This window comes from Lissotriton helveticus, chromosome 3_1 (genome assembly GCF_964261635.1).
Source record: "Lissotriton helveticus chromosome 3_1, aLisHel1.1, whole genome shotgun sequence".
NCBI classification, from domain to species: Eukaryota; Metazoa; Chordata; class Amphibia; order Caudata; family Salamandridae; genus Lissotriton; species Lissotriton helveticus.
Window position 1 is genome coordinate 1,313,808,553 of NC_136061.1, and position 25,538 is coordinate 1,313,834,090.

Here is a 25,538-nt window from a genome sequence, read left to right on the forward strand (position 1 = left end):
GTTCATCATCTTCCTGGTCAAGTCCCAGGAGGGTGCAAGTGTCTTTTAGCGAACGCTGTTGGTGTAACCGTCCGTTCCATTTGAATATAAGTCTAAATGGGTGGACCCACGAGTAGGGGACCTCCTGTTGTCGCAAGAAGTCCGTAGCCCTCCTGAAGTCTTTACGTTTTTGCAGGGTGATGTTGGATAGGTCTTGGTATAGGGCGATGGAGTGACCCTGAAACTGAAGGGGTTGTGCCCGCCGGGACTCACGGAGAATCCACTCTTTTAACGGGAGGTCAGGGAGGAAGGCCAAAATGTCCGGTGGCGGGGCCGAGGCGCGCCGAGGCAGCTCGACTGTGTGCCCTGTCAATAGGAATGGCAAAGTCTGCTGGTTCCCCTAGAACGTTCCTGAAGAGGGCTTGCAGGTACCCGGTGATATCAGTCCCCTCCGCTTTCTGAGGGACTCCCCGGACCCGTATGTTGTTTCGACGGGAACGGTTTTCAAGGTCCTCTGCGTGGGCCTGAAGGTCCAGCTGCTGGTCCGTGAGTCGCAGGACCTCTTGTTGGAGCTGCTCGATTTCATTGCTTCTGGTTTGGTCCGCCTCTTCAATGGCGACCACCCGCTCTCCACGCCCTCCACGACGCCACTTCTTGCTTTAATGACTTGAAGTCCTCCCTCTTAGTGAATTAAACAACGTCTCTAGGAAAGACCTAGTGATAGGTACCTGGTCGTCCGCAGGTGCTGGCAGGGGTTTCGTGGTCACCGGGGAGGGTGGGTCTTTGCTGGGTTTAGGCTGAGACTTAGCCAGTAGTTCAGGGAGCGTCTGGGACCCTTTCTTTCCCCACTGTCCCGCCATGTTGTGAGCGGCCCCGGAGATAGACGGATGTTGGGTCTTGGGGGCCCGTGGCAAGCGCAGGAGTCCGGCGTTGTAGATTCAGGGGAGAGTCGCGCTATCCCAGGTCAGCCCCCCCCTCGGCGCCGCCGTTGTCAAGGCGGCAAACGTGGGCCGACCGTCTCGTGCCCGACAAAGTCCAGTGAGGCCAGTCCCGTCACAGGTCCGCTCCCCCCAGGCGCCACCCGGGGTCAAGAAGGCAGATGCGGCCACTCGCCCCCCAGCCAGCCCAGAGTGCTGCGTAGTCAGCCCCTTCTTCAGTTAGGCACCCCCCAGCCGGGTCGCTGCTCAGCACTGTGCAATGGGGCTTGTGAATTGCGGCCTCCAGTGTCCCAATGAAAGTGTGCCCAGTCCGGCCTCTCAGGCCTAAGTGTGATGCGTCCCGGGCCTCTCCCGTCAACCCCACACCGGGGGCTCGATTGTGCCCCCCGAGCCTTCTAAGGTGCCCACCTCCACTCTCCTCACCTTTGTGCTCACTGGTCTGGGAGCGGTCCTCCCTCACGGTTCTGGCCTTGCAGCGTCGCTCCGCGCTCCCGCCGAGAGTACCCCGGTTCTGTGGGGCTACAGGGCCACCGCAGCGCCGTTCTCGTTGGCCACGTCGGGGTCGCGCCGGACCTCTTGGGGCACTTTCCAGGCTCCATTCGCCAGGGTGGGGGGGGCAGCGCTGTGTACTCCACTGCTGGAAGGGTCTGCTCTTTCCCTACTGAGGCGCTCAGGTCAGCCGCGCCCAAGACCGCAAGTGTCGGGGTAGTAGGTCCGAAGCCGGGGCCTTGATTTTCGCGACCTCCGGCCGGGTCTCACCTGATCTCCGGCCGGGTCGCGAGGATGGCGATGCACCGCTTTTCGGGTCCACAGCCCTGGGGCCAGCGGCGGGGACTCAGTCCATCAGGCTCCGCGCCCAGCTCGTCAGGCGTGCCCCCAGAGACTTCGGGGCAACGGGCGTCCAGGCCGGTCAGGTCTCCGGCGCGGCCGCCAGCACGGGCCGCGATTTGGCGTCTTCCCGCGCCCAAGGCCCCACTAGGCACGCAGGTCAGTGGCTCGATTTCGGGGCTGCGGCTGTTGTGCAACACCTCCCTGTGCTTTCCTCCGCGTTTGGGGGGAGATTAGGTGATGTTTGCAGGTGGTTAGGCAGGATCGGGCAGGGAGCCTCAGAGACCTGCGTCCGATCACGCCGCCATCTTGGACACACGCTCGCTTTTATGGTTTTTAAACATGAAAAACCGAATAAAGTATTTTGAAATGAAAAATCCTCCTTGGCCCTAGTCATTCCAGCTTCTCTGTGATATTTCAGAAACTTGTCCAAAATTTGAAAAATGTCCAACATTATTAAGGGAACTAAGGAATCTGGGTACTTAAGAATTCTGTGTTTTACAGAAAGAAATCAGCACAGCATATTTAGACGTTGCCTAGCAATAGTTCTCCTTGAGCAATGTGCTGGTTCCTTCCTTAGCATTACAATATTGTCTACATCTAAGTAGCTCCTATGGGTATTGCCTATTAGGCTAATCTATTCTATGCCTGAGAGTCGGCAATCGTCTAGAATCTGTGGGCTCAACATCAAATACTTAATCCATGGCAATTACTCTCGCAGTTTGAGAGCTTTTTTTAATCTGTAATTTAAAAAAGGCAAGATCTGCAATCAAAATAAGGTTTTATTAACTCACTCTTTTATGTGTTGTTAAATCACTGGTCCATGCATACGTGCTGGTCTTTAGACTAGAGGGATATCCTCTAAATGGAGATACTAATTACCAGCTTATGCTATACACACTTAGTGTTTGTAAAGCAAAGGCTGGCGTAGTGTTTTTCGATGGTGCTTCTGTGGTCTCCAGTCTTCTCTGTGTTGCATCTGGCTTCTGAACTTGATTCAAGCATGCCCTTTTGTTAGCTTAATCTTAGTATACTCTAGTCCACCAGGTGTTAGACAGATATCCCTTACAAGCTGTAGAGCTGTTGTGCGGAAACAGAGGTTTCAGCACTGAATGCCCACAGAATCTGTTTGCCACTGATGTTCAGAAATTCCATAAGCACTGCAGTGTTTACTTTTTGCCTAAAATGTTGTTCGAGCTATTGCAGGTGAGAAAGTACCATATTTGAATTTGGTTAACCATTGCTGCTCCTTTGTCTTGTTGACAGCCATGTCTTCGAAAACCTCATTGTCCTGTGAGAGGAGACACAAAAGGGTGGTGAATCCGTAATCTTGTGGCTTTGTCCAATAACCCACACTGCCAGTTGCAATCACCCGGTCTAAGGGAGGAGTATGGATGCTAAGGATGAAGATCCACAAGTATGGTCCACTGCTGAAGAACATGTACGGGAAACTGCACAGGTGACTAAAACTGCTTTATAGCATCCCTTAGAAATTCTCCTCGTTGACCTCTAGATCTCGGTTTCTATCTCCTATTTGTCTGTTGCTTAGCTTTATCTCCGTCTTTTTTGCCTTCCTGAGGTTGTTTACTGTTGCTTCTTTTTAGATCTGCTGTTATTCAAGACGTTTTGTTTTTACTATAATTATATTTATAATATATTTACTTATAATGGGTTTCAGCCAGCACTCTACATGCACTTGTCTGTTATTGTTTAATTCAAATGTTACTTCTGCCCACTACAGCTTGGGGAAATGGGTTACTTCAGCCATTGGCTAAATTCTCCCCTTTCACACGAAGAATATGCACACACAAGGTAGTCCACTTCAGTGCTAGGAACTGCTGTGTCAATGTGTGCTTTTTATAGCGAAAAACATTTTACATTTTAGCCTTTTTTTTATTGACAAGGGCCTGTTAGCTCCCTCGGTTTTATCCACACTATGTGTGGGAGGGTATACTCAGACGTGAGTCCCTTGTTAATTGCACCATCAGGATTCAATTTTGGAAAAAGGGGGTGGCGATGGACAGAGTATCTGAATTAAGCAGAACACTCCTACCCAGTCAAAAGATCAGGGCTTGATCCATCACCGTTTTTTAGCTCACTGCACCATCCCAGCTCAGAACCCGGCTATATGCAAATTAGTCTGTTCCTGTCCCAGTGCATGATGGGAACAGGGCAAACCAAACTACTTGATATAAGGGACTGCTCTTTCTGACAGCATTTGCGAAACAGTCTAAGCCTGCTTGCTCCAAAGCATTCTGCAGAGAAAGAGGGCTTTTTGTTGCAGTACCCAAGTCTATATCTTCATATGGAGGTATTGGACTGTTCCTTGCACATGAATGGAAGGAGGTAGACAAAACAATTTTTCCTTGATTTTAGTCCAGATGATACCTATTAGATACATTCTCAAAAGAAGAATTTCCAGCAGTAGTTTAAGGCTGATAACTTTATGGCAAGCCTCTCTTCTCAGGGTAGTGTAATTTCTGTAGGTGCATTGCAACCAGATCAAGTCGACAAGAAGGTGGAGAGTGCAGTGATGCGATCCTATGCTGCTTCCAATTTTGCTGTGAGAGCAAGCATGTATACAATGTACACAGTTCAATCTCTCCTAAAGGATTATCAGACTTAGGCTAATCTCATGAATGAGGGTTGAACTGTTCATCCCTTCTTACCCTCCTGGAACAACAGGTCTGCTTTTTATCTGATTTATCCTTCGATAACCAGTGTGCTTGAGCACCAGCTTGAGGAATGGCCATTTCTGCTTGTCGCTTTCCCTGGATACGATCTTGGAAGGGTGAATTAGTGCAGAAGTCGATATTGATGAAATTGCCTTTTGATGGTTCCAAGCATGTTTGGTGAGCAGTTGGAAGACATGATCAGCCGTGGTCCATGCAGGTAACAGTGGTGGGGCCGCTTAAGGGGGGACTTCGAGGGACGATGCAGAGGGAAAAGTAAATAATTAATTTTCCCTCAGCATCGTCCCTCGAAATAACCCCTTTCTGGGCCCCACCGATGTTACCTGCACAGACCGTGGCTGGACATGATAAAGAAAACAGTTGAGAACAAGAAACTTTGACTCGGTTAAGTCCACCCCCAGAGGTAGAGGCTTTGGGTACATAAGGGACTTTCCTCCCAGTGGTTCAAGGGGGGGGGTTTGCTTCCTCATAAAGAGGTCCTTCATCCTAGTCCTTCTTTTTGCCCCAAGTAACATCTTCTTTCAGTTGATAGCAAGACATTGTTCTCCCAGTGTTCCATCCTCCCCCCACCTCTGATGAAGAGGAAGAGCTTCATAATGTGGATGTCCACAGGACTCTCTCTATTTACTTGAAGTGAACATCATCTTTCCTAAAGGTAAACTGCTTATTTGTGACCTTTGTGGTCCATAATAGCGGATTGCGGCCTTCTGCAGCCACTATATTGAGGTTGATTTAAGTCTACTGTAATCAAGAGTTATGAGCCAACAAATCTATTTATTCCTCAACAGGTGCAGGATAGATGAACAAGGGGAATATCAGCCTACTGGGCTTCCTTTAAGGGGTTTCGCTGAGCGTTATTTGCTGTGGTGTTAGGTGAAGGTCTCCACATACTTTCCCTTTTACATTCTTGAGTACACCTGTGTGAATGATTTTTTACTTTTTTTGGGGCACGTGCTGTCTTCTGTTTCATGAACATAATCATTTTGCTTGCAAAATGTTGTACGGTTGGTTAATAGAAGAAATTATCCTTGATTAAAATTTGTTGTATGAATCTTATGGTGATTGTTTGAATATTGATGATGCTGCAATTTGGGATATAATGAAACGAATAGGACACATTACAACGCAAACTTTTACAACACATGCCTTTACAATGCAGTTTTTACATCGCAACATCCATTACCACGCATGATTTTACCATGCATGCCATCACAACGCATTTTTAGAAACTACACTTACAACGCATTCCATTGCAACGCATAATAGTTTTAGGGCAACAGTAGTGTAAGTGTTGGATAGTTTAGGGGTAAAAATTACTATTCCCACTCCAGTGAGTGCAACAACAGGGTAAATGTTGGATAGTGTAGGGGTAAAAATGATATTCCCACTCCAGTGAGTGCAACAGTAGGGTAAGTGTTGGATAGTGTAGGGGTAAATATTACTGTTTCCCATTACTTACCTTATAATGCGTTGTAATGGCTGCGTTGTAATGACATGCAATGTAAAGAATGTTGCGTTGTAATGACTGCGTTGTAAAGGTAGTGCGTTGTAATGACTGCCTTGTAATGGTTATTTCCCAATGAAACAGTTATGCTTGGTTATTATATCGCATGTGAGAACTACATCAAGGAAGATGAACGATGAGGTAATGCCCCGGTTACTTACCATTAATCTTAATTACTCTGACTCCCAAGTTTTCCCCAATACAGCCTGTATCCCACCCTCCTTGGTGTTTGGGATTGATTACATTTATTCTTGCCTCTTGGCAACTAATGGACAGCTCATCTAGTGCTCACCTCTCCCTGTCCACAGCATCATCTGATGTTCACATACAGTGGCATAAGATGGGCAGCTCTACCATAGCACTCATTTCTCTGCACTGCTACATCTTCCATTGTGCTAATACTCACCACGTAAACACAGTTCTGAAACTATGCACAATAAACCTTATTGTACCTTACTATACAATGACAGGCTATACCATGCAATGACATGCAATACCATCCTATATAGAGACAGGCTATACAAAACCATTCAATACAATGGCAGGCCACACCATGCGATAACATACAATGACACGTTATCCCATACCATACCGTGACACGCTACATCATATTATATGACATGCCTTACCATAATATACAATGGAAGACGATACAATACTGTACCAAACAATGATAGGCCGTACCTTACTATGCTATTCTATACAATGACAGGCCAGACCATAACATACTATATAAAACAAGCTTTTGTAATGCGGTCGCCTTTGGCACCTTATAAGTATTTAGCTATGCAGTACATTAGCCTGGGTGCTGAAACATCTACTGTTCTTTAACATGGAGGGAAAGTAAGCACCAAATTGTGTGATACGGTGCCAGGTATGGGAACACATGGAGAGAAATATTGCCTTTCATCGGTAAATGGTATAGTCCAAAGTTCTGTTTTTAATTAAAATCAGGACCTTCGGTGGTCATATCACCGAAAATTCAAGATTTGGAAAAGAATATTATTGTCTACGAGTGCTTGTGAAAGACAATTTCTATGGACTGGAATCTAGAGAATGCTAAAGTGATTCTGGTTTTTTACTGACCTCTGCTGGTCGTTTTCTATCAAAGTTAAATAGAGGCAGTTGCCAGAAAAATAAAAATAAAAAAGTCCCTCAGTAGAAAGCAATTCTGGTAGTTTACTGACCTCTGCTGGTCGTTTTCTATCAAGACAGTTAGATAGAGGCAGTTGAACAGAAAAAAGTTCCTAAGCGGAAGCAGACAAGTCCTAGGGCTGATCTCCGGAGCCTACAAAGTACATACACATATAAGTATATACTAGAGTATGTAAGTATATACTAAAGTATATACAAGAGGTCTTAAATGCTCGACCTAAAAAGGCCATACCATACTATACAATGGCAGTCCATATCATGCCATACTATATAGTGGCAGGCTAGGCCATACCATACTGTACCCTACAGTGGCAGGCTAGGCCATACCATCCCATGACAGGCCAGGCCATTCCAAAATATACCATGACAGGCCAAACCATACCATATAATGACAGTGTAAAAGAATAATTAATGTACTAGAAAACAAAACAGACACGTTCAAGGTACAGTCGTGGAGTATTTAGAGAAGAGAGAGAAGTGGACAGCCAGTTCCCAAGTGCACTCTGCCTGCTCACGGTTCACACAAGCTTATATGCAGAAGTCATGTCATTGCAATACATTGAAGGATGCGCCTCATTTCTAAACCACATGTCGCATGCAGTGTGCAAGACAGTTTACAGGAAATAAGACGAGGTGCAACCACCATGTGGTGCAGACTGTTCGCAAGACATTTGTATTTGCCTAAAAACACAATACTAGTTCAGTTTCCGATAAGACAACAAGTTATTTAGCAAGTGGAACATTTTGCCGAACCCATGCAAAAATATGAGAAACATAAAAATTATCTCGAGCATTATCATGTCTAGGGGGATAAACAGATGGAAGAGACTAACACATGTGTATGAGTCATTTCTGAAGAACTTTTCTCAGAAACCCACGTCCTTTGCGCGCAACAGCGTAGAACAAAGTAGGAGCTGGTGTAAGCATTAAGAGAAAATGTATGACCTAGAAATACAAAATGGAGGCTAAATAGTCTAAAAGGAAAGAAGATAAAAATAGACTTTCTCAATTCTCCCTTTTGAACTATTGTTCAACATTTGTTCAGTCTTTTCCCATGTTCTTCTTAATATCAAAATCATTTCATATCTCTGTTTGTATCATCTTTCTTTCTTCCCGTTTAAGTTCCCAACTTTGGTCCTTCAGGTCCCCTGGTGCTGATAGTGATACCATTACTCTTTCTCTGGGTTTACAAAAAGATAGACATGCATGTAGCAAATATGAGAATGAGAAACGTTAAAATCAGCACACCTATTATTCCTATGCCCTTGATCAGCCTTCCCCGGTTACTTTATTTAATATTCCAATTTTCTTCCACCAGGCCCTTTTAATTATTGGTTATTTCTTGTATTGCTTCTCTGATGTGTCTTTCTCCATTCCTTACCCCTATGACGCACTTATCTGCAGCAAGGCAAGTGTTCTACCTCTCTGAGCCAGAATAAAATCTAGTGCATAACTATTTTGTTTTGTGAATATAAGCATACTTTTCAGCTCTAATGTAATTTTCTTCAAAGTATCAATGGTCACATTAGACCGTATCTGAAGTTTACACCTAAAGTTTTTCCCCTGGCAGCTCCTACTCTCCCTAGTGTTATTATGGAAGCCAGGATGTGTCTGACTGTTCTCCCATTTAAGTAGTTGTTTACTTCTAGATCTGTCACCCACTGTAAAATTATCTTGTCATTGTTCTAGCTGAACATGTTCTTGATTTAATATCTGCACATGTAAACCCCACTGGTAGGGCTGTGTCCAATGCAACATCCTCTGTTCCATTATAAAAATTCGAATAGGTCTTATTCATTAGAAAAAAAGACCTGGGTGTGCATATAGCTGAGCTTTATATCCTACATAACCATATCTTATATTATTATGTAGTAGCTTCCTCCCAACTAGTTTCCCAGAGCTGTTCAATTTATCGGTGGTACCATTAATTTCATTTATAGCACAATACGTCGGATAGTATCCCACCATTTTTGTTACCATTGTGTCACTGTGTGCTTTTCGGAAACTCCTGTCAGGGTGACATTCTTTTAGTCAAAATGTACAATCTTACAGAAAACATTAGTCTTACACCTGGGTACTCTTTTCCTGTTCGTGTTTGCAGAAGTTTATGAAGACAAAGCCTCTGATAGGCCTGCCCAAACAGTCCTGTTATTTTCTGGAAATTGGGAGGTTTTTTTCAGGCATAATTTACAATAGAAGTTTTCCATGTGTTCTCACAAATGCATTACTGTGTCCAGTAGTAAATAAAAGAAGTACAGTGAGGAAGAATCGTAGTTGAAAACAGTCACTCTTCTAGGTTCCCATCTTTGGTGTCAGTAGGCCCCCAGACGTAACCAGTCCTTGTGGGGCTCTAAACCCAGTACTTTAGTACTGTTGGTTGGGTTTATGAGTCACTCTTGGTTGCAAATTATATTTGGGCTTATTACTATACACTGCTTGCGGCAAATATGCTTGCTGGCGAGGCTGTTCTTGACCCTTTGCTGGAGGTTCCCTTTTCACATGGGAAGGGTGTATCCAGATCTTGTAGCAGGTGCACTTTACTCCTGTGTTGGTGACCAACCGGATTTGTACAGGGCCCGTCCACCTGGGCTGTAGACAACTACTCAGCTCAAAGTTCTTCACCATTACCCACTCATCTGGGGTAATGGTATGACTGGCTTCAGTCAAAGGTGTGGGCAACGCCTTCTTCACTTGTTGGTGCAAGGTTTTTACAGTTTCAGTTAACTTTACACAATGGTCTCTCATTAGGCGATCAGAAAAATGCAATATGGTAATGTACTTTGGTGCTCCTCATACTGACATCACTCTTCCACTGACAATCTCGTGGGGGCCTAGCAGATGAGAATAGTTAGGGGTACTGTGCACTCTTATGAGAGCAAAGCGTAGAGCACCTACCCAAGTCAATGTACTTTCTGTTCCTAGCTTTGCAATCTTTGCTTTCAAAATACCATTCCGTTTTTCAACAGCACACACTGCCTTTGGGTTGTAGATGCAATGGACTTTTTGCTTTATGGCCAATGCCCTGGTCACCAGTTCCACTTTGTTTAAAAAGTGTGTGCCATTGTCCGAAGAAATTAAACAGGGCAGGCTGAGGCACGGAAACAGTTCTTTCAGTAGACACTTGGCTATTGTTGGGACCTCATTCTTCTTGGTCGCGTAGGCGTTGATTCAGCCTGAGAACATACAGACTACTACCAAGTGTTCAAAAGTGCCTCCGGTGGTGCAAAGTGTTCTGGGAAGTCGGTGTTCCTTTCCTTGCATTATGTTGGCTGCAAATCTCACATGTTTTACAAATCATTTCAGCTGCTTTCCTAAACTTCCAATTGCTCCACCATTTTGAAAATACTGCGCACATGGCATCACTACCTAAATGTGCTGGCCCATGTATATTGTAGTGCATGGGCTGAACTGTAGAATTAGATAGGGTTATCCTCCCTTCAAGATCATTACAGATCCCCTCTACTAGCTTCCCTTTTCCTGTCCTCTCTATCCTTTCCCCCAACCGTAGCTTCACTTTGCAATCGTTTTATATCATAAATTATATTATGTATTGTCATCTCCCTTGGTATCATTCAAAGCTTATACGATATACATTATTGAGGCGGGCTGTTGGGCTGTGTTCTTGACAGTAGCGTCTGCAAAAGCATTTCCTTTACCAACATCATCTACAATTTTCTTATGCACAATACATTTTGGTATTGACACGTTTCTTGATAACGACAGAGCATTCAAAAGTTTGACAATCAAGGTAACATGTTGTTTTTTCTGTTCCTGGGATATTAGAAATCCTTTTTCTTTCTTCCTGCAATCAACCAAAATTGTGGACAACTCTAAAGATTTACTGGCTATCTGTATAGATTACATCTTGCACCTAATTCACATGCCCTAGTTAAGGCTATTATTTTAGCCACTTGTGCAGATTTTTCTGGTATTTTACATGTTTCAACAATCGTTGTCAAGGTGGTAATAGCATATGTGGCAATTTCAAGCATGATCCATCCAACAATAATTCGCCATCTCTGCGTGCCATAGAAGTGTCTATAAGATACATACTGCCCTTTGTGGTTTCCTCAGTAACTAATTTCCAATCATGGAGGTACCTCTGTGTCCTGGCATTGAGTGGGAAGACACATGGCTGGGTTCAAGACATTATAGTGATGTAAAACACAAGAGGGCCCCTGAAAAACAAATAATGGAGAAGGCAAATGCTTGACATTCTCAAGAATCAGTTATGATAATAATCTTATATATATGTATGTGTATATGTGTATGTGTGTATATGTGTAGGTATATGTGTATATATATATATATATATGTGTGTATATATGTATGTATATATATATATATATATATATATATATATATTGCACAAATCCTCTTTGAAAAAAGAAGAATGAGTCGGCACTCACAGAGTATCTATCCCAATCCTTTTATCCTTTTATTCTTTTGTGATCACAGCCAGCATAGTAAACAGCAACCAACGCGTTTCGCAACAAACAGTTGCTTGCTCACGGTCAAACCCATAAAGTGTTAGTCCCACCTATATCAGACGGACTCACCAACAATTCCCTGTATGTGATCACACTTCCTGTTACCTGCACAGGTAGTTGGATGGGACTTGTAGTTTTTCCCATTTTTTAAGGTGAAATAACATTAGTATCGTGAAGGAACTCAGATTCATGGTAGTAGTTTGATTCGTGATCCATATGGATACATACCAAGCCATATATCTACCCAAAGGTTGAAACACTCCCCTATGTTTCATATACATGTAACCCCACATTTTTTAACTAATAGCGCGGTATATTCTAAACCAAAAATTATCGCCCTCCAGTGGGCATTTCAATCATTGCAATATGCACAATATTTACATTAGTGGCATAATTAATTGTAATTTGTAGCTAATACTTAATCCATGCAAAGCCAAAAATATATATATGCAGCAGAACCCCTCCTATTCAGAGAGCAGAGGCCACAACAGGGGAAACTTTTGGAAGCAGCATTTATTCATTTGAAATGGCGAATGCATTTCGGCTGCTCATACAGCCTTCCTCAGCGCCCAAGTGTCAGGAGGTTCTGTGCAAGCTGTTGGTAAGTCCTGCCTCCTTTTTGTTAGTCCAAGGTCCACTCCGCCCCTCGAGCGTCCGCCCACCTGGTGCTGCTCGCGATGTCCTGGTGAACTGCATTACCCAGAATCCATCCTCATGTTACCAGGTCCTGCTTGTGAATTTAAAATGCTCCTCCTCCGGTCCCCATCGACCACCTCAGCCCCAAAGTCCGGACATGTTGTAGCGGGGACAGCCTGTCAGTGCACGCCGTCCTAGGTGAGGTTTAACTGCCTCAGCACCGCTGACCTCTTTCCGTGCTTCAATGCGGACTTGGAAATCCCATTACCATGGAAAAAGAAGAAAGGCACAGCCGTGTCAGTTTTTCTCCAAGTCCTTTTACGAGGTGGGGGCCTCTGTAATGGCGAATGCATTTCGGCTGCTCATACAGCCTTCCTCAGCACCCAAGTGTCAGGAGGTTCTGTGCAAGCTGTTGGTAAGTCCTGCCTCCTTTTTGTTAGTCCAAGGTCCACTCCGTATATATATATATATATATATATATATATATATATATATCTCCTACTGGCGATAGCCAGTAGGTATATATAGTTAGGATTGTTTTCATAGGGAAATCGCAACATTCTATTGGGAATAACTTTGGCGCCGGTTGAGGAATCTTCCTGAAATTTTCCTTAACTTTGCCTCGCTCCGCTCCTTCCCTGAAAGTTTGGGGGGGGGATTCGTCAAGCGGGGGCCGAGATAAAAGGGGGGTCCCAAAACGTGTTTTCCCCATGTTAATTTCCGTAGGGCGGTTGGACTCACTTTTAGCCCGAACGGCTGAATGGTTTTCCACCAAACTTGGCAAAATTTTAGGGACTGGTAGCCCGATGTGCCTTTGCTATGTCTCAAGATATGTGCTCCAGTGGTTTTTACGAAAATTAACTTTGAAAAAATATATATTGGGCTACATTGGGCTATATATATGTTAGAGCCCAATGTAGCCCAAAGATGGCCACCAGAGACAAAAAAAACAAATGTAGCCCAAATATCAGCCAGATGTAGCCCAACTATAGCCCAATGACAGAATGTCCCAGAGTGTTCTAAAGAACAACCAGAGCGCTAACAGTCTTACTTATGACAAAAGTATGGCACACTTGAAGTCATCTTGATTGGAATAAAGTGTTAACACTTAAAACATTTAATTTGCAAAGGAACAAAATGAGGGGGTTCATTTTGCCATAGAAATTATGATTAGTGCTGAAGAAAGAAAAATTAGGGCACATTTTGAGTGACTTCTCAAATCCTCTTATATTTCATTAAAAAAATTCTGATATGCAGTCTCCCAAGATGGCCACCAGAGACAAAAGAGCCCAAATGTAGCCCAAATATCAGCCAGATGTAGCCCAACTATAGCCCAATGACAGAATGTCCCAGAGTGTTCTAAAGAACAACTAGAACGCTAACAGTCTTACTTATGACAAAAGTATGGCACACCTGAAGTCATCTTGATTGGAATAAAGTGGTAACACTTAATACATTTAATTAGAAAAGGAACAAAATGATCATTTTGCCATAGGAATTTTATATATATATATATATATATATATATATATATATATATATATATATATATATATATATATATACACTGAAAAAACCATAGGTTTCAAACCAGTTATAGTTAGCTGGAAATTTTACTCGCATAAAACCATTGAAATTCCCACGTTATAGTTAGTTGGACTCACTGTAACTTGCACGTCTGCAATGCACTGCTGATGACGTCACATATTACATCACTCATGCATATATTTAAATATTTAAACATTACTCGCTAATATATGTATTCACTAAGATACACTTAATAAGCCAGTTAACCAATCAATTTTTTTTTTTAAAACACTGAAAAAACCATAGGTTTTCAGGCCTTATATAGTTAGGAATTAGCATTTAAAAAACCTTTGAAATTCACTGAAAAAACCATAGGTTTCAGGCCTTATATAGTGGGAATTAGCATTTAAAAAACCTTTGAAATTCACTGAAAAACCATAGGTTTCAGGCCTTATATAGTTAGGAATTAGCATTTAAAAAAACATTTGAAATTCACTGAAAAAACCATAGGTTTCAGGAGTTATATAGTTAGGAATTAGTTTTTAAAAAAACTTTGAAATTCACTCAAACTATAAGTTTTAGTGGTGTTATAGTTAGCTGGACATTTTACTCATACAAAACCAATGAAATTGCTCCTATATAGTTAGTTGTACTAACTATATTTAGCGCACATGCAATCCACTGCTGATGATGTCACATATTAGATCATTCATGACGTGGTCAGTGACATCAGTGACATCACTGATGACATCTCAAATGACATCACTGATGACATCACTGATTACATCATCCAGTGAATGTGGTTTGCTTCGTTATTTAAATATGCATTATATATATAGCAATTTACATTGAAGAATGAGTGGATATATATAAATTTAGTTTTTTGAGTGAAAGAAAAAAAAAAATATATATATATATATTCACTGAAAAAACCATAGGTTAGAGACCATATATAGTTAGCTGGACATTTTATTGACATAAAACCAATGAAATTCCATATATAGTTAGTTGCACTAACTATATATCGCGCACCCGCAATCCACTGCTGATGATGTCACATATTACATCATTCATGACATGGTCAGTGACATCACTGATGACATCTCAAATGACATCACTGATGACATCACTGATGACATCACTGATGACATCTCAAATGACATCACTGATGACATCATCTAGTGTCTGTGTGTTTTTGTAAAGTTTAAATATGTTTTACATATTGAAGAATGAGTGGATGTATGGAAGACTGAGTGTGTGTGTGTGGCTGGCTGGGAGGTGTGTGACTCTGTGCATATCAATGTGTACTTGTATCAGTGATTGTATAAGAGAGTAAGTATGTGTTAGTATATGTGTGAAAAGTATGGTGTTCTGTGTTTAACTGTATAGATGAGGAAATCGAAGTGATTGATTCTTCACAGGACTGACTAGGTGTATGAGTGCATATGATAGTGTTGTAATAATGAGTGACTGTATGTATGAGTGATTGTATGAGTGAATGTGTGTGTAGACGTAGGAATCAGTGAGTGCGTATGTAGTAACTGGTATTGGTGTGTCATGATGTCATCAGTGATGTCATTTGAGATGTCATCAGTGATGTCATTTGAGATGTCATCAGTGATGTCACTGAAGTATGGTGTTCTGTGTTTAACTGTATAGATGAGGAAATGGAAATGTGATTGATTCTTTACAGGACTGACTAGGTGTGTGAGTAACTCCATGGATGAGTGGCAGTGTGTGAGTGTCTGCATAGGTGTATGAGTGCATATGATAGTGTTGTAATAATGAGTGACTGTATGTATGAGTGATTGTATGGGTGAATGAGTGAATGTGTGTGTAGACGTAGGAATCAGTGAGTGCGTATGTAGTATCTGGTATTGGTGTGTCATGATGTCATCAGTGATGTCATTTGAGATGTCATCAGTGATGTCATCAGTGATGTCATTTGAGATGTCATCAGTGATTAACAACTTCACTGTAGTGGGGGCTACATATAGCCCCAAACAATCGCACTGCTTAATGTGCACAATTGCAAAAAGTGATTACTGGTTTCTTCAACACTCATCCATTTTAATCCATGGTTCTCATTTATCATGCTTATTCTTCTATTTGATGATAAATGAGAACCATGGATTAAAATGGATGAGTGTTGAAGAAACCAGTAATCACTTTTTGCAATTGTGCACATTAAGCAGTGCGATTGTTTGGGGCTATATGTAGCCCCCACTACAGTGAAGTTGTTAATCTTTAGTGCCATTAGGGCATGGCACAAGACTCAATCAGCACGCAAACTTGAGATCATAAGGAATACATTTGAGGAATGGACTAAATAGGTGTGCATCCTGCCCCCCTTTTACAGTGCATGTCATCAGTGATGTCATCAGTGATGTCACTGACCATGTCATGAATGATGTAATATGTGACATCATCAGCAGTGGATTGCGGGTGCGCGATATATAGTTAGTGCAACTAACTATATATGGAATTTCATTGGTTTTATGTCAATAAAATGTCCAGCTAACTATATATGGTCTCTAACCTATGGTTTTTTCAGTGAATTTTCAAGGTTTTGTAAATGCAAATTCCTAACTATATATGGTCTATAACCTATGGTTTTTTCAGTGAATTTCATTGGTTTTTTAAAAGCTAATATCTATAGCTGTAAAATATATTCTTTATTACGTGACGTATCACGTAGCCACGTGAGACGCCTCATGACGCGTCGCATAACCGTGACGTATCGGCTCTGCAGCGCAAACAAAACCCGTAACGTAAGCGTGCCGGAGCACGCTTACAGATATATATATATTTTTTAACCTTAATTAGACAAAATCCACACGTGCACATATCTTGAGGCCTTGCAAAGGCACATCAAACAAACAGTCCCTACAATTTTGCCAAGTTTGCTGGAAATCTATTCCCTTAATTTTTTTTTTACTGTTTCTCTTGGTATTCCCCTTGTTACGCTTACCGGGACGCTACCCGGTACGCGAACCGGACGCTCCAAAAACACAAGATGGCGGACTCGCGTTACGCTGCCGGTTAGCTGCCCGGTTCGTGTACCGGGAAGCGCCTCTACCGCGAAAAATCGCGGGGGACTTTAATATCCCCCTCATCAATCCTAGGGGGTCAGGAGGGGTTTAACTTGCCCCCTTTCCTTCATTTCCCCCTTCTTTTTTCACCACATCTTGTCTCTCGAACCTACCGAGAGACAAGATGGCGGCCGCTCCGGACTGTTTACAATGTTGACAGCTACGCTGCCGGTGAGCTGCCCGGTGAGCTGCCCGGTGAGCTGCCCGGTGAGCTGCCCGGGACGCGCCTCTACGGCGTAAAATCTCAACAAAAAAAAATCTTTTATTTTTTGCCCCGCGGGGCACTTTAATATCCCCCTCATCAATCCTAGGGGGTCAGGAGTGGTCTACCTTGCCCCCTTTCCTTCATTTCCCCCTTCGTTTTTCACCATATCTTGTCTCTCGATCGTACCGAGAGACAAGATGGCGGCCGCTCTGGACTGTTTAGAATGTTGACAGACACCGGAGAGCCAATCAGCTTCGCTTCGCGAAGTTCCGTTACGCGCCAGGTACGCGAACCGGGGCGCTAACCGGAGCGCTGTCACAGATATATATATTTTTTTAAACGTTAATTTCTCAAAATCCACTGGAGCACATATATTGAGACATAGCAAAGGCACGTCGGGCAAACCATATCTACAATTTTGCCAAGTTTCATGTAAATCTATTCAGCCGTTCGAGCTAAAAGTGAGTCCAACCGCCCTATGGAAAAATGAATGGGAAAAACGCGGTTTGGGACCCCCCTTTTTTCTCGGCCCCCCCTTGACGAAACCCCCCCAAACTTTTAGGGGCTGCTCAGAAACAAAATGTGCCATTTTCCTGAAAATTTCAGCCAATTCCGTCCACAAACGCCAAAGTTATTAGACATAGAATTTTCAGAAATCCCATAGAGAAAAAATCCTAACTATATATACCCACTGGCTATCGCCAGTAGGTAATATACATATATAAACATATATAATCTGCATATCTATATAAATATAAATGGATGCATACATATACATATATGCATACATATGCATGTTATTAACATGACAGTTTTAAAAACACTAATAAAAGCAAAGCTAAAAAGCCACCTCATTACAAACAGAATGGCTTTAACTTAAACGAGGGCGAGATCTATTGCATTTTCAATGCTTGTTTACTTTGGTTCTATCAAGAAGGCATTCAGATGTGTCACACATTTGCCATAAATTCTGAATGTTAGCACTCTAGTTGCTCATTAGATCACTGTAGTAAAGCTAGTGCTCACCAGGGAAGTCTGCTGCTAATCATGGTTTGCAGCCATTTTCCCGCATTTTTTATCCCGCAGACTTTCAGTCCGCATACCATTATCCCGCAAGGTCATTGACCTCGCATACCATTATCCCGCATTTTTTCAAAACGCATGTGCATTTATCGCGCATGCCTTTACAAAGAATTACGTTTTAAAGGCATGTATGGTAAATGCATTTGCGTTGTGAAAACCACGATGACGAGAGAGGTAAGTGGGTTTGTGTTAATTTTTTCGTGGGTTAGTGATTGTGTAGTGTAGTGTTGTGTTAGTGTAGTGTAGAGTTGTGGTGGTTGTTTAGTGTAGGGTCATGCTGGGGGTAGTGTTTTAGGGTTTAGGGTTGTGTTGTAGTGTTTGCGTAGTGTAGGGTCATGCTGGGGGTAGTGTTTTAGGGTTTAGGGTAGTGTTGTAGTGTTTGCGTAGTGTAGGGTCATGCTGGGGGTAGTGTTTTAGGGTTTAGGGTTGTGTTGTAGTGTTTGCGTAGTGTAGGGTCATGCTGGGGCTAGTGTTTTAGGGTTTAGGGTAGTGTTGTAGTGTTTGCGTAGTGTAGGGTCATGCTGGGCGTAGTGTTTTAGGGTTTAGGATAGTGTTGTAGTGTTTGCGTAGTGTAGGGTCATGCTGAGGGTAGTGTTTTAGGGTTTTGGGTAGTGTTGTAGTGTTTGCGTAGTGTAGGGTCATGCTGGGGTGTAGTGTTTTAGGGTTTAGGGTAGTGTTGTAGTGTTTGCGTAGTGTAGGGTCATGCTGGGGGTAGTGTTTTAGGGTTTTGGGTAGTGTTGTAGTGTTTGCGTAGTGTAGGGTCATGCTGGGGGTAGTGTTTTAGGGTTTTGGGTAGTGTTGTAGTGTTTGCGTAGTGCAGGGTCATTCTGGGGTGTAGTGTTTTAGGGTTTTGGGTAGTGTTGTAGTGTTTGCGTAGTGTAGGGTCATGCTGGGGTGTAGCGTTTTAGGGTTTTGGGTAGTGTTGTAGTGTTTGCGTAGTGTAGGGTCATGCTGGGGGTAGTGTTTTAGGGTTTTGGGTAGTGTTGTAGTGTTTGCGTAGTGTAGGGTCATGCTGGGGGATAGTGTTTTAGGGTTTTGGGTAGTGTTGTAGTGTTTGCGTAGTGTAGGGTCATGCTGGGGGTAGTGTTTTAGGGTTTTGGGTAGTGTTGTAGTGTTTGCGTAGTGTAGGGTCATGCTGGGGGTAGTGTTTTAGGGTTTAGGGTAGTGTTGTAGTGTTTGCGTAGTGTAGGGTCATGCTGGGGGGTAGTGTTTTAGGGTTTTGGGTAGTGTTGTAGTGTTTGCGTAGTGTAGGGTCATGCTGGGGGTAGTGTTTTAGGGTTTAGGGTAGTGTTGTAGTGTTTGCGTAGTGTAGGGTCATGCTGGGGGTAGTGTTTTAGGGTTTAGGGTAGTGTTGTAGTGTTTGCGTAGTGTAGGGTCATGCTGGGGGTAGTGTTTTAGGGTTTAGGGTAGTGTTGTAGTGTTTGCGTAGTGTAGGGTCATGCTGGGGGTAGTGTTTTAGGGTTTAGGGTAGTGTTGTAGTGTTTGCGTAGTGTAGGGTCATGCTGGGGTGTAGTGTTTTAGGGTTTTGGGTAGTGTTGTAGTGTTTGCGTAGTGTAGGGTCATGCTGGGGGTAGTGTTTTAGGGTTTAGGGTAGTGTTGTAGTGTTTGCGTAGTGTAGGGTCATGCTGGGGTGTAGTGTTTTAGGGTTTTGGGTAGTGTTGTAGTGTTTGCGTAGTGTAGGGTCATGCTGGGGGTAGTGTTTTAGGGTTTAGGGTAGTGTTGTAGTGTTTGCGTAGTGTAGGGTCATGCTGGGGGTAGTGTTTTAGGGTTTAGGGTTGTGTTGTAGTGTTTGCGTAGTGTAGGGTCATGCTGGGGGTAGTGTTTTAGGGTTTAGGGTTGTGTTGTAATGTTTGTGTAGTGTAGGGTCATGCTGGGGGTAGTGTTTTAGGGTTTAGGGTAGTGTTGTAGTGTTTACGTAGTGTAGGGTCATGCTGGGGTGTGGTGTCTTAGGGTTTTGGGTAGTGTTGTAGTGTTTGCGTAGTGTAGGGTCATGCTGGGGGTAGTGTTTTAGGGTTTAGGGTAGTGTTGTAGTGTTTGTGTAGTGTAGGGTCATGCTGGGGGTAGTGTTTTAGGGTTTAGGGTAGTGTTGTACTGTTTGTGTAGTGTAGGGTCATGCTGGGGGTAGTGTTTTAGGGTTTAGGGTAGTTTAGTTGTTTAGTGTATGCTAAAGGCATATTCGTTCTAAAAGTTTTCGTTATTTTAATTTGCGGCCTAATAGTACATGCGGGATTTTTTTTGCGGACTGATGGTATGCGGGATTTCGTCATATATTCGCTAATCATACTTTCTATGGCAAAATGAACCCCCTCATTTTGTTCCTTTTTAAATTAAATGTTTTAAGAGTTAACACTTTATTCCAATCAAGATGGCTTCAGGTGTGCCATACCTTTGTAATAAGTAGGACTGTTAGCACTCTAGTTGTTCTTTAGAACACTCTGGGACATTCTGTCATTGGGCTATAGTTGGGCTACATCTGGCTGATATTTGGGCTACATTTGTTTTTTTTTGTCTCTGGTGGCCATCTTTGGGCTACATTGGGCTACATTTGGGCTCCAACATATATATAGCCCAATGTAGCCCAATATATATTTTTCAAAGTTAATTTTCGTAAAAACCACTGGAGCCTATATCTTGAGACATAGCAAAGGCACATCGGGCTACCAGTCCCTACAATTTTGCCAAGTTTGGTGTAAATCCATTCAGCCGTTCAGGCTAAAAGTGAGGCCAACCGCCCTATGGAAAATTGCATGGGAAAAACACATTTTGGGACCCCCCTTTTTTCTCGGCCCCCCCTTGACGAAACCCCCCCACATTTTCAGGGGCTGCTCAGAAACAAAATGTTCCATTTTCCTGAAAATTTCAGCCAATTCTGTCCTCAAACGCCAAAGTTATTCGACATAGAATTTTCAAAAATCCCATAGGAAAAAAATCCTAACTATATATACCTACTGGCTATCGCCAGTAGGTAATATATATATATATATATATATATATATATATATATATATATATATATATATATATATATATATATATTCAATGAAAAAACCATAGGTTTGAGACCATATATAGTTAGGTGAATATTTTAATCATACAAAACCAATGAAATTCCCATATATAGTTAGTTGCACTAACTATATATTTTGCGCACCCGCAATCCACTGCTGATGATGTCACATATTACATCATTCATGACATGGTCAGTGACATCACTGATCACATCTCATTTGACATCATTGATCACATCACTGATGACATCATTCATGTGCTAATACGATGAACCTCTTCAGACTCTAATATAACCTTAGATACACTCAGTGTATACAGACACTCACACACCTACTCAGTCATGCAAAGAATCAATCTCACCTCCATTTCCTCAACTATACAGTTATACACACCTTACCTATTCAAACATATACTAACACATATTTACTCTCTTATAGAATCCCTGATACAAGTTCACAATGATCCATACAGCCACTCACACGTTCACTGGCTCTCATGCACAGTTATTTATATATGCCAACTCTCACATGTACTGTGTTTTACATATGTACTTACTATGACATGTAGCATTGAGATATCCATTCACTCATCAATACACTCATGCACTCTTGAACTCATACACCTAGTGAATCAACTGCTCACACATCTATGCACAGAGTCACACACCTCCCAGCCACCCCCACACACACACTCAATCGCCCATACAAATACTTGGGCAACCAATCAATAACACATATAGCCTCTCGTATAGCTAATGATCAACACATGCAGCAGTTTACACCACAACAGACATACTGATGCACACATTCAGACAGTTTAGTCACTAACCCATGCATTTAGTACGACACATTTATTCACTCACTCATACAGTCAGTCACGCACCTACTAAATCCTTCATCCAGACACTTATACATCCACTCATTCTTCAATATGTAAAACATATTTAAACTTTACAGAAACACACAGTCACTGGATGATGTCATCAGTGATGTCACTGACCATGTCATGAATGATGTAATATGTGACATCATCAGCAGTGGATTGCGGGTGCGCGAAATATATAGTTAGTGCAACTAACTATATATGGGAATTTCATTGGTTTTGTATGATTAAAATATTCACCTAACTATATATGGTCTCAAACCTATGGTTTTTTCATTGAATTTTCAAGGTTTTGTAAATGCAAATACCTAACTATATATGGTCTCAAACCTATGTTTTTTTCTGTGAATATATATATATATATATATATATATATATATAACATCTCTATGGCAAAATGAAACCCCTCATTTTGTTCCTTTTCAAAATAAATGTATTAAGTGTTACCACTTTATTCCAATCAAGATGACTTCAGGTGTGCCATACTTTTGTCATAAGTAAGACTGTTAGCGCTCTAGTTGTTCTTTAGAACACTCTGGGACATTCTGTCATTGGGCTATAGTTGGGCTACATCTGGCTGATATTTGGGCTACATTTGTTTTTTTTGTCTCAGGTGGCCATCTTTGGGCTACATTGGGCTACATTTGGGCTACATTTGGGCTCTTGTCTCTGGTGGCCATCTTGGGAGACTGCATATCAGAACTTTTTTAATGAAATATAAGAGGATTTGAGAAGTCACTCAAAATGTGCCCTAATTTTGTTTTCTTCAGCACTAATCATAATTTCTATGGCAAAATGAACCCCCTCATTTTGTTCCTTTGCAAATTAAATGTTTTAAGTGTTAACACTTTATTCCAATCAAGATGACTTCAAGTGTGCCATACTTTTGTCATAAGTAAGACTGTTAGCGCTCTGGTTGTTCTTTAGAACACTCTGGGACATTCTGTCATTGGGCTATAGTTGGGCTACATCTGGCTGATATTTGGGCTACATTTGTTTTTTTTGTCTCTGGTGGCCATCTTTGGGCTACATTGGGCTACATTTGGGCTCTAACATATATATATATATATATATAGCCCAATGTAGCCCAATATATATTTTTTCAAAGTTAATTTTCGTAAAAACCACTGTAGCACATATCTTTAGACATAGCAAAGGCACATCGGTCTACCAGTCCCTACAATTTTGCCAAGTTTGGTGAAAATCCATTCAGCCGTTCGGGCTAAAAGTGAGGCCAACCGCCCTATGGAAATTAACATGGGGAAAACACGTTTTGCGACCCCCCTTTTTTCTCGGCCCCCGCTTGACGAATCCCCCCCAAACTTTCAGGGAAGGACCGGAGAGTAAATGTGCCATTTTCAGGAAAATGTCAGCCAATTCCGTCCATCAACGCCAAAGTTATTCAACATAAAATTTTGAAAAATCCCATAGGAAAAAATCCTAACTATATATACCTACTGGCGACTGCCAGTAGGTAATTATATATATATATATATATATATATATATATATATATATATATATATATATATATATATATATATATATATATATACATACATACATATACACACGATCCCAACTCCTGCTACACCTCCCACTCGGATCTGGATTCCGACGTAGAAAAACAGGTACAGACCACAACACAGCGCTATAGATGAATTCAAAGGTGGTTTACTGACCCCTTGTCGCCAGCATGACGTGTTTCGGCTACGTCACAGTAGCCTTGAACATATATTTATATATATATATATATATATATATATATATATATATATATAGTTTATTTTCACTATTTTACACATATCTACCAAAACAATAATTCATATAAAGAATTCCATATATCTCCTAGTTCCAATAATCAAAGAGTAATAAATGTGTTCAACAGGCTCCCCATCACTTAACTTTCGCTAAGATGTCACACCTATACTACCATCTGTCATATCTTATTTTCACCAAAAACTGTTAAAAACAATTGTGCATGAGGTCTCCACAAATAGAAGTGGTATGGACCACAGTGGGTCTCTACACTGTACGGATGACACTATGAGTGCAGGAATAAGCTCTGTATTTTCAAAATATGTTTTGTACTAGATCGTGGGACACACTATCAAAAGAGCACTATCCCTGTGTATCTGAATACAGTTTGAGTTTCGTTGTGGTCCCCCCTTGTATTGTCTTTTAATATATAAACCTTTTGACTGTAGATAGACATGAATAATCTTACTCTGTACTCATATTCTTGAACTAAAATTGTGGCGTGATACCCATTTTAAATAGTGTGGAGTTGGCTATTTCTGTTCCTTGAAATTACAGCGATGTAAAACAAAATGGGGTTCTAACTGGCTTACTTCATAATGTAAAAGCCTAGCATTTGTTAGGGGATAGTTCTGTGTTTTATTCAATAACAATTCAACCGAATGGAGAATGTATACATTACATTTATTGCCTCTGTTTGTAGTAGTGACACTGCTGCTGCCACTGTAACAAGGAAACACTTGGGTAATCCTTTGGCTACTAATTCCAGTGTTGCCTAGAAATAAGTGCAGGGTCATGTATAGTCTCGCTGTTGTTCGGTCAAAATCGTTAGGGCACATCCATCTCTATCATGAACAAATTAAATTCTATGGCAGGACCGGAGGCTCAGATTATGCTTTTCTTTCTCCGCAATTTAGTACAACAGAAAAAAACACAGCAGCCTCAGAAAAGCTTACAATGAAAAAAAAATGCTTATATCTCAACAAAAGTAAAGCATTATCCATAAACACAATCCAAGAAAAAGACTCTAGGACTACAACTCCCATCATTCCAACATAGTCAGTCTTCACGGAGTCCTTCCATTATGTCCATTATCCTTAGATAGGGAGTCCCTTCTCCATGTTCCTCCTCTTTCTTCGCTGCTCACGCAGCCAGATAAGTGTTTTCCTTTTTTCTCCCAGGGTTGTGATACGGCTTGGGGGAGGAATACTGTTATTCACAAATGTTTTGGGGGCTGCGGGGTCTCTGATGTCATTTTGCCTTTACAGAACCCCAAGCGGGTCGCGGAAGCGCCGTTTCGCTTCCTTCGTGACTTTTGTTTCCGTGTATGTTGCGGTGAGCGTTATACCTGCAGAGCAGGTTCAGATTGGCGGTCGGTTAGCGGCCTTTCAGGGGGCCTGGGAGGACCTTACAGCTGATGCGTGGGTGTTGCAAACCATCCGCGGATTTCATATTGAATTCTTCGATAAACCCTATCAGGTGGGTACCCCACGGCCTATAACCTTCTTGGTGTCCGATGCTCAGTTGATAGACGAGGAGGTCGCGGAGCTCCTCCACAAAGGGGCTGTTTGTCAGTCAACTCGGCATCCTTCAGGGTTCATCAGCAATCTTTTCCTAGTAGACAAGCCTGGCGGTGGCCGTCGACCGGTAATCAACCTCAAGGAATTCAACGGATGGTTGGTTTACCGTCATTTCAAAATGGAGGGGATTCATCTTCTTCGGGATATCCTCCTCCCGCGAGATTGGTTGGTGCGGTTGG

The 25,538-nt window shown here is 42.1% G+C and overlaps 1 protein-coding gene across 6 annotated transcripts in view; it reads left to right on the forward strand.

The window, feature by feature from the left end:
- Nucleotides 1–25,538, forward strand: part of PRDM10 (PR/SET domain 10) — a 1,331,210-nt gene that overhangs the window by 74,747 nt on the left and 1,230,925 nt on the right. For all 6 annotated transcript variants that reach the window (XM_078681965.1, XM_078681964.1, XM_078681969.1 and 3 more), the window contains one exon: nt 3,012–3,204. The gene's annotated coding sequence lies outside the window, so the exon portion shown is untranslated. The remainder of the gene's footprint in view (nt 1–3,011; nt 3,205–25,538) is intronic.